Below are 12,707 nucleotides of genomic sequence, written 5' to 3' on the forward strand. Positions count from 1 at the left end.
TCATCACTTTTAATTGCTTCATCTTAGTAAGAACAATGAACATGCAGTGGGAAGGAAAAGAAAAAGTAATAAATGAGAGGTTAGAAAACTATACGGAAGTTCACAACTTCTTGCTCAACATATCATTAAGAATGTTGGCAAGCAGTCATTTCCATCTGTCAAAAAAGTAAGTAAAGCAGTTCACTCAGTGAAGAAGGCAAGATTAGTAAGCCTAGTCTGCCAATCAATGCTTGCTGAGGTATTTGTAGAGAAATACAAGGAAAGAAAGGCGTGTAGTAGAAAATATTCATGTTTGTGCTCAAATTTAAAACTAGGTTTTGAAATATTCTGTTTTTTTTAAAAAATATGACATTTAATAAGCTAGAATTACATTTTCATGTTTTGGTTTTTAAAGAAAATCTATACTGGTCATAAAAATGGACTATGAGGTTGATTATTAAATGAGTTATTCCCTCTCTGAACAGTATTAATGTTTTCAGCCTTGTATGAGCACAGGTCTGGGCATCCCTACTTCGGGCAGGAAGTGGTGTGTGTGTCATGTGACATAGATGGTAAAATAGAAAAATATGGTGAACACTTAAATGAAAAAATGCTTTACAGTAAAAGGCTCTGTCAGGGCTTCCTCGATGTCCAGAGTCTATTCAAAACATTTACCTTTCATGGTCACTTTGCCTTAGAAGAAAAGTCAGAAGCCACACAGAGCTCGTGAATAAAGTGGTGAGGACACACTGTAATATTTGGGCAGCAGCATTCATTGTATTTTTATCCACCTCATTACCATGCTCATGAAAAGACTTCCCGAACTGCTTCAGAAAGTGGCAAGAACAATGTGATACGTGTTGGAAATGACGGGAAACATTTGGAGGGGGATTAATGATAATGTGTCTTTTACTGTAATAAATTAATTTTTTAATTGAAATACTCACTGAATAACTCTATCACACCTCATATATATGTCATAAAACTCTAAACTTCATCTAAGTGGACTTAAAGCCAATGGGTTTTATGAAAAGGTACCATGTGTTGGAGTCTGTAAGGAGAAAGAAAACATTTGAAGCATTAAGTGAAGATATGAGGCAAAGCCTCCTACTGCAGAGTTTGGCAATTTGAGAACATTACTGTGAATTTTTGGACACTCCGGCCACGCAGCAAGGGGAACTGTGTTCCCTCCACTTAAAGCCGAGTGACCTGTGATGGCTTTAGACAACAGAAAATGTCAGATTTGAGGCTGTGTGACTTCAGAGGCCTAGACCATGCTTCCTCCCAGATCTCTGGAACACTGTTTCTCAGAGCAGCAACGAACGCAGACCAGCACCACTGTGTTGGCAAGGCCTCACACACAGATTCTTCTGAGTCCCACCTGGGCCCTGCCTCCTTGCGTCCCCTTCCAAGGTGCTGGTTCCATATGCAAAGCTGCCTGGGACCTTTGGATCATCAGCGGAACACAGCACTACTGAGAGACCGCCGTGTGGGACAGAAACCTCTCCCAGCCAAGCCCTGCCTGAAGGACGAGATACAACAGTTTGTGTCTCAAGCTGCACAGTTAGGTGGTGGCTTAGCATATAAACAGTGAGCCATTTTAGAATGAATGATATAAGTACTTTAAAAAAAAAAAAAGAACACAACTGATACTCCTTAATAATGAGCAAGGGCAAACAATATAGCAGAACAGTTCAGCAATAAAGTGATATCGTTTTCTCATACTTTTATGTAGTTTCAGGATGCTTAAGGCCTTATCTAAGGGATACGTAGAATCTATAAGCAGAATGAACTGAAAGGGAAATAAAAGAAGTACAGTAGAATTTAATATAAAAGTAACCAAATGAAACATTTATATAGCCAAAACTCTAGAAATCAAAAGTCAAGTAGCAGATTGTAAATTATCTGTATTGTGTTTCTTCTGCTTTTATGAAAAAGTAACCAGTGAACAAGCTGATATCATTTTATTGAAAAGTATCAAGTCATGTCAGGCCTTATCACCATGACATGGACTTTTAGAACCCTTACTTTATAAGAAAGATACCAGAAAGTTATTTGCGATTGACTGAAAAAAAAAAAAAAAAACACCTAAAACCAGCCATATCTTGCACATCCGTAGTACTGCATATTAGCAAAAAAAAGTTTGTATCACAAAAACATCTGTAAGATTATGACAATCGAAAGGAAACTGACAGAGATGATCAAAATAATCCCCTGAAATATTTTGACATAGAACTTTTCAAAAATCTAATCCTTGGAATCAAACCCAGGGCTGTATAAATGTTAGGCAAGCACTATCCCCTGGGCTGTATTCCCAGTATGAACATAATTTTTTCCAATATTTTGAACTGTAGTCACCCCTTTTCTTGGACTATTCATTTATTTATTTTTCAGTTCAAATATGATGCTGAACCCACTGAAACTAATTTTTATTTGTTGAACTTGGCATCTTGATATGAAATGCAATACTTACGTCAATGCACATGCAAAATCTACTGACGTCAGGCCATCAAAGGATCCCAAGTTAACTACATGCAGGAATGACTACAGAGAAAAGCCAAAAGATAAAACTTGTGTGATATTTTTCTGCTAATTAAAAAATTGAAAAAGCAGGGCACATAAAACTCATTTCTGTTTTGGCTAAGTGTAATAGTGCAGATCAAAACAACTCCACTCTAAAACAAACTGCCTAACATGTAGAAGAGGTATTGTAAATAACTGTAGCATTGAGTTGATTAAAAATAACAGTTACATGCTCCAAAATCTGATTAAAAAGCTACTGAGAAGTCAATATTATAATTCTTCCTTCCAAAACAATCGTAAATTTTACTAATGAAAGTTTAACTAAGAAAGCTAATACCACATTTTGTATTTAGCTTGAGCCTATTTAGAATGGGTATGATGGATGTTGCTTAATAAGGATATGAAATGTCACAGAACCTATGAGAGCACATGCAGTCTTGATCGCTAAAAATTAAACATACAAATTTGGGGTTAGCTGACTCAATATATTGCTGTGGTTTGGACATGATTTAAATGTGTTCCCCAAAAAGCTTTGTGTGCTGAAAGCGTGGACTCCAGTCTAAGAATATGGAAACCTGATGAACCTTTGAGAGGTGGGGCCTAGTAGGAGGTCAATAGGTCATTGGAGTCACTGGGGGTTCTGCCCTAGGAAGGGGCTATGATAGTTCTTGCGGGACCTTGCTTATTTCCCATGAGAGTGGGTGTTATAAAGGAACAAGCCTGGCCTCTGAATCTCTCTGCCTGCTTGTGTCATCATGTGCTCTCTCTCACACACTCCACCATGATGCTGTCTACCATGTGGTGATACAATTGGGCAGGTCCTCACGATGATGCCAGTGCTGTATCCCTAAACCTCTACAACTCTGAGCTACATAAGCCACTCTTATTTATAAAGTACTTGGTTTCAAATATTTTGCTGCAGCAACAGGAAACAGACTAATACTGATGTTACCAACATCAAGGGTCAGTCCTCTGAAGTCATGATCTTCAAGACATGAGAACAGAAAAGAGATATGGGAAATTCCTTGGACTTACAAAACATCATGAAATGTCCTTGGTCCAAGAAGCATACCAAGACTGACTCAAAGGCAATAGCTTCCAAACAATGGTATAGGCAAGGTCTACCAAATAGTACCACATTTTCTTCAGCTTCCTTCCCAAACCACCGAGCTTATCACTCAAGAATCTCATAATAAATATTGAGGGAGGGGAAAGCTTGTGATAACTGATTTTCTGGGGACGCTAAGCATTTTTTGGAGCTCATTGATACACACACCTGACAATGAGGTCCTTCCAACTGCTTCAAACATCCCAGGATTCCCTCATTTTAGATGTGTGAAAGTTGTCAGGATTAAAATGGGTTCATTTGTGTTAACCATAATAAAAATGAGTAAATGGAAAAAGGCAAGTGATATGAAGAAAGAGATTACTGATGGGATAAAAACACATTTCATCATTCTCTATCCTTCTCTGAGTGTTCTCTAACACAGTGACTTTCTCCATATAGGAAGAAGACTGTCCCTCTTGAGTTCTCAGATGCTGTATTTATATTTTCTACCACGGAGAAAAGCTGGCTTAAAGTTGAGTTTCATTTGGAAAAATCCTATAGACTTTGGGGCTTGGTCCAAGTACCTATGCCCAGAGGGACACAGTTTTATGGAAGCACCTTGGATCAGGCACTTACCAAATACCAAACTTGACCAGGTAGCATCATATAAGAGTATTACCTTGTTTTAAAAACAATTAAAGGTAGAAAAAAACTAGCAAATATTCACACGACTGGAAGCTTGTGATTTTTCAGGGGTAAGGGGAGCACTGATAACATAATATACTCACATCTCTCAATGCCACACGATTGGTCCCAGAAGCATCCCTCTCCATTGTCTCCCACTGTTTGTGTTTCTTTCAATTCTTTTCTACCTTCTTTCAAGGTCCTTATGCGTATGCTCATGGTGAGTGTGGTGATTAATTGTGTAGAAGCTTTTTAAAAATGAAACCATTGAAAGGAGACCTTGGTGTGGGTCCAGTTGCAGGCTGTTGTTCTCAGGCTCCCATGATCTGAGCTTAGTCAACTGACCAAGATTACTCTGACTGCGCTCTTACTTTTTGCCTTCCCAAGACCAAACTCTTAATTTAGAAACAAACAAACAAATAAGCCACATTTTTCAGGATGTCTTTTTCAAGCAAAAATATCTTTGAGATTTCCCAAAGGAACCCTGAAAAAAATCACAAGATTTTGTTCTTTTATCTTGTAAAAAGAAGAATATCATGAGTTTTTCAAAAAAATGTTTATTGGTACATTTTAAATACACATAATCATGACATTCATCACAGGGAATTTGTACCTGTACATGATATATCTTGCTTCTTCTTTTCCCATTCCCCTCCCCTCCCTCAACGCCTCTTCCCTTCCTTAGTTACAAAAGCTTTGTTTCCATTTTTTCTTTCCATTCTCTTTTTTCTTGTCTTAAGATTGCTTTCTGTTCCATATTCCTTTATTAGTTCTAAATTACTTTAAGAAGTATATGGAAATATTTGGAAGTGAAGCAATGCTTCCTATTGGCAAAAAGTGATTGTTTCAGAGAGTATACATTTTCCAGATAGGAAAAGCAAGCTCTGGAGAAACACCAGTGCCCCCACTGTCCACGTTCTGATATCCTCAGGAGAAATACTGGTCACTGTATTCACTTGGGATGTTATTCTCCTTTCTGATTTTACTAGTTATTGTAATAAACCAAGCATGGCCAATTAGTTGTGCTTTACTAAGTAGCTCTCATTTCCCCTAATACCTAAAAGTTCTGCTCTAAGTGGTAAGCCAGAAATTGGGTATGGAACAAAGCAGTCTCAGGGTTTCAGGAAGGATGATACCATTCAAGAACAAATCCCTAGTGCCTGCCTGGCAAGCACAAGGTCCTGAGTTTGATTCCCAGTACAAAAAAAAAAAAAAAAGAACAAATCCCTGGGAACTGGATTTTCATGGTAGTATAATTATTTGTATAAGTTCAGTAAGAACCCCTCTTGCTTTTAGTAGAGAAAACTGGACAAATCATTTGTGCGACTGAGGTTTTACCCACCATGTTATACTTGAGACCGATTCTCTGTGCTAAAACCAGCCTACCACCACAGAACAAAAGTTTGACTTCTGTGTGGAATCAATCCAACTAAAAGGGAGAAAAGACTACTTTCTGGCATTATCTGCATATGTTTTTCCACTTTATTATACACACTTCTTAAAATTATTCCAATCAAAAGATTAGCCCAAAGTATAAAAAATTAAAATATAGGAAGTATAGTTCAAATAATTAGTAGTAATTAGTAAAACCTACAATTAATTAGTGTCTAGATAGTTGTTCATATGCAAGTGGTGGTTATGAAATAAGCTCATAATTATACATTTTGTAATCACAATGTAATAAGAATGCACAGACAAAACATAAATTAATATTAACATTTAAAATTGAAAGACTTGGATAAGCCTATTGAAAGGAAAAAAATAGGCAGTAGAGATGAGAAAAAAGAGTAAAAATTATATAAAATTACCAAGCCTAAGTGGATGTATGTTGACATTGGTAGAAAAATATATGTCCAACTTGGTGTTCAAAAAACTTAAACATAATTTTAGTTCCCTTTGACACTGTAATAAGTTATCATACAACTTGGTTGCTTCAAACAACCCACAGTATATTCTCTCAGAGTTCTAGAGGCCTGAGCTGGAAGAGGGTAGTATCACCACATGACAGGGCAGGGCTCCTCCTGTCTCCAGATGAAAACCTATCTCTTGCTTCATTCGGCATATGTGGCAGCTGGCATTGCTCAGGTTGGGGCTACGTCATGCCAGTTCCCTCTTCTGAGGTTGCATTGTCCCTGGAATCCCTCCTGTATGAAAGGCTGAGCCAGAAGGATCACAAATTTTAGCCCAGCCTGGAAAATTTTGAGAAAATCTGGTTCAGAATAAAACAAAAAGGGCTGAGTGTTTATCTTTGCACTGGAGTGCTTACCTAGCATGCTTGAAGCCCTGGGTTGAGGCCCTCAAATGCCACACACACACACACACACACACACACACACACACAATTTGTAGTATTTTGGGGATTACCAAAATTTAAAGATATATATACACATTATAAAATCTTACTCTACTGGGTACTAATTTCCTTTGAATATTTTTATTACTGGTTTATTGAAATTTAACTATATCAGCAGATAACTGTACTGCTGATGGCTGGTGGCTCACTGAAAGGAACAGTTAATGTTTCAAATTTTTAATATTTTGATTAATTTTACATGCTATGTCTGGTAATGTGAACAACTGAGTTGAAGGCAACAATATGCAATAGTATAACCATTGGTGAATTCTTGCCATCTTGTCTAGTAAAACTCTGTATCATGTCTAATTTTTTTTAAATAATATTTTTCTATTCTCTTTAATGGTTTGATCAACCTTCCATTCTTACATCTGGTAATCTGACCAATGTAGTTGAAGATAACAATAAGAAATATAACAACCACTATTAATTCCTATCATTTTGTTTTGAAACCCTGTATCATTTTTAATGTTCTTGCTTTGTTTTGTTTATGTCTGAGATGTTGGCATTTTGCTATTGTTCTTTTATTTACTACTCTCTTTAAAATAAAAAAAGAAATTTAACATAACAAATGATGAAAAAATTTAGAGAAGACATAATGAAATTCAACATAAAATATATATACTGATTAATGTACACAATTGCTTTTTGGGGGGTGTGGCTGGGTGGGTAGGGAGTATTTATCTACAGGAAAAGGAAAGAGAGGCGACTTTTTATGGGGGAAGAAATTTAAAAGGACTCACATAACATATGAGGAAATCATAGAGAATATCTATTAAAAGAGTAGTGTTTTAGATTAATGATAAGTAAATAAATAAAACACTTCCTTAGAGGGCTTATACGTATATAGTTATGTAATTATGTATGTTCGGGCATATCATGTATTATGTGGTAACAGAAACAGAATGTACCAAATTAGTGGGTTTATGAGAACATGTCTTGACCAATTAGGTGTATGAAGACTTTGGCAGGATAAGAAGGAAGCACCTGAATGTTTACAAGCGGCAACCACAAAAATGAGACAGGGTTCATTGCACTGAAACAAAGGATTCTTTGCTAACACTTAACTATTTAGATACCACTTCCAGTTGCCCCAAGATTTAGTCAGGATTAGAGTAAGCTTCAAATAATGGAATCCACTAGCTGTTAACTTAAATGTAATAAAAGTAATAGTTTTCTTGTAGAAAATTTCCTTGTAGTGCTTTGGCCAGATAGTCCAGAGTCAAACATTCCACTGAAACACAGCCCTGGAATCTTTCGATTTTCAGTTTGGGTGTAGCCTTTACTTTATAGTGCATGGTGGTGACAACTAATTCCAAAGCACCAAAAGGAGGAGGGAACAAAGGGAAGAGGGTGACCCAAAGGGTGCTCCAGGGGTGTCTCTTGAGCAAGGACCTGGAAAGTGCCACACTGCAATTCCTCGTAGTCTTCTTGAACACAGGCTAAACTTAGCTACCCGAGATGCTCAGAAATGTTCTTTCCTTGACTGTCAGGGACTCCGCCAAACACATCATTGTTGAGAAAGAGAAAAGGCGTCCTGAGGGGCACGTGGGTTCCTATGGACACTGCCTGAATAGCGGTCTTTGGAACCACCAAGCAGGTGCTATGGCTGCTGACCGGGGCTTATCCCTACCACACATTACAACAATGTAATGAAAAGGCAAGTGTACATGACAGGACTGCTAAGTAATGATAGAGCAATAAGTAATTTCAAAAGATCCAGTGGGGTAAAGAGTTATGGTGACAAATGGGAGGCTTTTGAATAGTGCAGCACGTGTGATGAACTGAAGAAGGCTCACACGGCAAGGAAGAAGGATGCCCTGAGTTAGGCTGCCTAAGGAAACCCTGGGCTTGTCACTTGACTACTAAATAGTACAGTGTTAGCTGAGCATGGTGGCATATGCCGTATTCCCAGAATTTTGGGAGGATGAGACAGGAGAATCACAAGTTTGAGTGTAGTCTGGGGAATTTATCAAGACTCTGTCTCAAAGTTAAAATTTTTTTCTTTTTTTAAAAAGAATAAAAAATCATTTAAAAAAACACTAGAAATGATACAGAATTTCACTAAGATGATAAGAATTAAACAATGATTGTTATATTGTATATTGTTGTCTTCAAATTAGTTGTTTAGATTACCAGTATAAACATGAAACATTGGTCAGAAAATTAAAAAGAAGAAAAAAATTTAAGCATTAACTGTTCCTTTCAACAGACCAGTAGAAATCAGCAGTACAATTGTCTCAGCTATCCTGTGTATATACTGTATATTTTTCTTTCTTTCTTTCTTTCTTTCTTTCTTTCTTTCTTTCTTTCTTTCTTTCTTTCTTTCTTTCCTCCTTTCCCTCATCTCAGTTGTTCCTTCCCTTTGAGCAGTTTCTTTCCCTTTCACAGTATCTATTGTAACTTTTGGATTTTATTTGCTATTTTAGGTTCTTACACTAGGGAGACAATATGATGTTTATACATGCAGGTCTAATTTATTTCACTTATGAGTATGGTTTCTAGTTGCATCCATTTACCTATAAAAGCCTCAGGTTTATCTTTTTTATGGCTGAGTAATATGTCATTGTATAAAAATATCACATTTTTTTATCCATTCCTCAGTTGATGGGCACTTGGATTATTTCCAAGATTTAGCTATGACAAATTGTGCTACTACAAACATGGGTGCATACATATTGCTGTGGTATGATGTTTTCAGTTCTTCTGGAAAAATACACAGAAGGGGAATAGCTGGGTTGAATGGAACCTCTAATCCTAGTTTTTTGAAGAATCTCCACACTGATTTCCACAGTGGTTGTACCAATCTACACTCCCACCAACAGTGGAGAAGGGTTCCTTTTTCCCCTCAACCTCTCCAGCATGTTATTGGTTGCCTTCTTGATATAGTCATTCTTTCTGGGGTGAGATGGAATCTCAGGGTTGTTTTAATTTGCACTTCTTGAATGACAAATGATATTGAACATTTTTTCATTTATTTATTTGCCATTTGTATTTCTTCATCTGAGAAGTGTATATTCACCTCAGGTGCTCATTTTTGGATTGGGTCTTTGAATTTTGGGGATCTGATAGTTTTTAATTCTTTATATGTTCTAGATGGAAGTTCTTTGTCTGGGGGACAGTCTGCTAAAATTTTTTCCTAGTTCATGGGTTTTTTTTTACTGTGTTGGTGATTTCTTTTGATGAGCAAAATCTTTTCAATAAGATGAGATCCCAGTTGTTGATTCTTTGAAGTATTTCCTGTGCAGTTTGGGTTTTGTTCATGAACTTTCTGCCTACCCTTATGTCTTCAAGATTTCTACCTACTTTCTCTTCTAGTAGATTTAGTGTTTCTGTTTTAATTCAAAATTAAAAACTTAGGGGCTGGGGATTTAGCTCAGCGGCAAAAGCGCCTGCCTGGCAAGTGCAAGGTCATGAGTTCGGTTCCCGGTACTGGAGAAAAAAACAAAAAAAAAAAATTAAAAACTTAAAAAGGGTTTGGAGATGGTAGCTCAATGTGAAGGCCTTGGGTTAAGTGCCCAATACTGAAAAAAAAGTATAGTGGTATTCGAAGTACGCTCTGTAGACCAGCAACAACAGCTTCTGAAATTTGGCCAGAAATGCAAACCTTGAGCACCAGCCAAAACTAATGAATCAGAGTTTCTGAGGGGGATGGGGGCAGGTGTCTGTACTCCAGGTGATTTTGAAGCGCTGTAAGAAGCATTGTATTAGAGGATGGACTTGACCAAGGTAAACACAGAAGTTTCAAAATCTGCCTGTTTTCCCTGGTACTGTAACTATTTCTTGCTTTACAAAAAAATTAGAAGGAGCTGGATTAGAACTCAGCATTAGTAAAATAAGAAGTAGTGTATGTAAAAGTAAAGATAAATCCTTTCCCATACATTTATACATACAAGTACTATATAATATATATTACTTCCATAATGTGAAGGCAAAAACAGAATAAAATAAAAAGTGTGGACTCAGATATGTAGATATACACTAATATAAAAAGGAGCATTTCAAACTAATTGGTAAGAGCAGCTAAAATAACAAATGAATGTATTAATATGCTTTGACCAGAGATATGTATCTAAAGAGGCATCTGAGACATTTATTCCTATCTTTTTAATATGTGACAATGGTAGCATTTTATAGTGAGGAAATATATGGCTTATTAAATTCATAGCATTGAGATAATAGATATCTGTCATGGGAAAAACAAATTTTTCTACCTCCAATAAAAAAAGGAGCATATTATAGGAAGCCTAAAATATGAAAATATTTAACTGATAGAAATGCAAATTAAAATTAAAAGAAAATTCCGTCTTAAACTTACCAGCTTTCATGGGAGAAAGCTTGGTATCATACTATGTTAGAGAAGATGTAGGGAAGAAAGACATTGTTAATACTTGTGGTGTATAATTTGGTATAATCCCTCTAGACTAGAGGATTATCTGGTAAACCCCATGAAAATTTAACATACTCATTGTCTTTCACTCCTTGTTACCAACCAGTGTTCCCCAGAGAAACTGGTCCCACAGGACATCATGTGGGGGAGATTATTTTAAAGAACTGAAGTACATGATTGTGGGGGTTGGAAAAATCTAAAATAAGTAGGACAGGACAACAAGCTAGATAATCAGGCAGAAGTTTATGCTACAATCTTAAGGAGGAATTCTTCTTTTATCTGAAAATCTCAGTTTCTTTCTCTTAAGACTCTCAATTGATTGGATGGAGCCACCATATTATCAAAGACAGTCTTTACTTAAAGTCCAAACTGACTGTAGATGTCAATGTTATCTGCAAAATACACTCACTAGCAACACCTAGAGGAATACTTGCCCAAATAGCTGGATAATATCCTACCCAAGTGACTGATTCAAAAGAACTATCACACCCAACAACCTCACCTCTACATGTGTCCTTGCACATGTAGAACTCTGTAGATACATGCACATGGAAAATCATTTTATGCACATAGGAAATAATTTGCAGCATTTTATTTTTTCAGAATTTTTAATAATACCAAAGGATTAGGAACACTATAAATGTAGAGAAACAAGAAGATGACCTAAATACTACATATACAAAGATGAAATAATATCTGAAATATAATTAAAATAAAAACATGACATCATTTCATGTGAAAATCTCTTTTACAAAAACTCATTTATTTTTATGTGCTTTCATTTGAACAAATTAGCTGTGGAAGAATATGCAAGATATGTAAGATAATATATGATATGTACTACAATGGCTAGGCCAGAGATTTATCTTTTATTTACATAATTTTTAATACTTCCTGAAATCTGAGCTCTTAATATAAAAGTTATTACCAAAATGAAATTAATTAAAAATATACCAACTATAAATCCCCACAATGGACAAAATTTTAAAGATCAACATTGCCAAATGCTAATAGAGACACAGAGTAATTATAACCCTCATACATTTTTGATAGGACTGGAAAATTATACAACCAGTCAGAAAAGTTTTCTTAATTTTGTATACAACTAAACATACACCTACCCAGTAGTTTAATAATCTCACTTCTAGGTGTTTACCTAAGAAAAATAAAAGCATAGATCCACCATAAAAAGGCAATTGCTCAAGAATGTTCACAGGGGAGGCTGGGGATTTAGCTCAGTGGCACAGCACCTGTCTGGCAAGCGTGAGGTCGTGAGTACAATTCCTGGTACCGGAAAAAAAAAAAAAGAAAAAAGAATGTTCATAATAATTGTATTCAAAATAGCCCCAACCGGAAATGGCCTAGATGTTCATCCACGAAGGAAGGGCTAAGCCTGTGTCTCATTCAGTGGAATGACGCTGAGTAAGAAGGTGAACGAAGGAAGCTATATAGCCACAACACTACGGGGAAAATGTCAAAAACACTGCCCTGAATGAAAGGTGTTTTGATCAAAAGACCACATGTGACATGATTTCATTTTCATAAATTTCTAGAGCAAATAAAAGTAATCAGTGGTGGGAAAAAATTGCAAAGTTTGTTTCTGAAGGGTAAAGATGAACACTGACTGAGAAAAGAATGAAGAAGATTTCTGGGGTGCATGGCAGGGCTTCATAGCTTGACAGGGACTCAAATTGTACATCAAAAGCTCATATACAGTATACTTAGGATTT

At 36.3% G+C, this 12,707-nt stretch overlaps 1 long non-coding RNA gene across 1 annotated transcript in view; it reads right to left on the bottom strand.

Annotated features, from left to right (window-relative positions):
- The window catches only part of LOC102006725, a 48,617-nt gene that overhangs the window by 5,452 nt on the left and 30,458 nt on the right, over positions 1-12,707 (bottom strand). Inside the window, exons 3-4 of the long non-coding RNA XR_001235824.1 lie at positions 4,339-4,718; positions 2,453-2,523 (exon numbers count right to left, since the gene is read on the bottom strand). This is a non-coding gene — a long non-coding RNA (uncharacterized LOC102006725). The remainder of the gene's footprint in view (positions 1-2,452; positions 2,524-4,338; positions 4,719-12,707) is intronic.

The sequence above is a fragment of the Chinchilla lanigera genome, unplaced genomic scaffold (genome assembly GCF_000276665.1).
Source record: "Chinchilla lanigera isolate Chin_1 unplaced genomic scaffold, ChiLan1.0 scaffold00048, whole genome shotgun sequence".
NCBI classification, from domain to species: domain Eukaryota; kingdom Metazoa; phylum Chordata; class Mammalia; order Rodentia; family Chinchillidae; genus Chinchilla; species Chinchilla lanigera.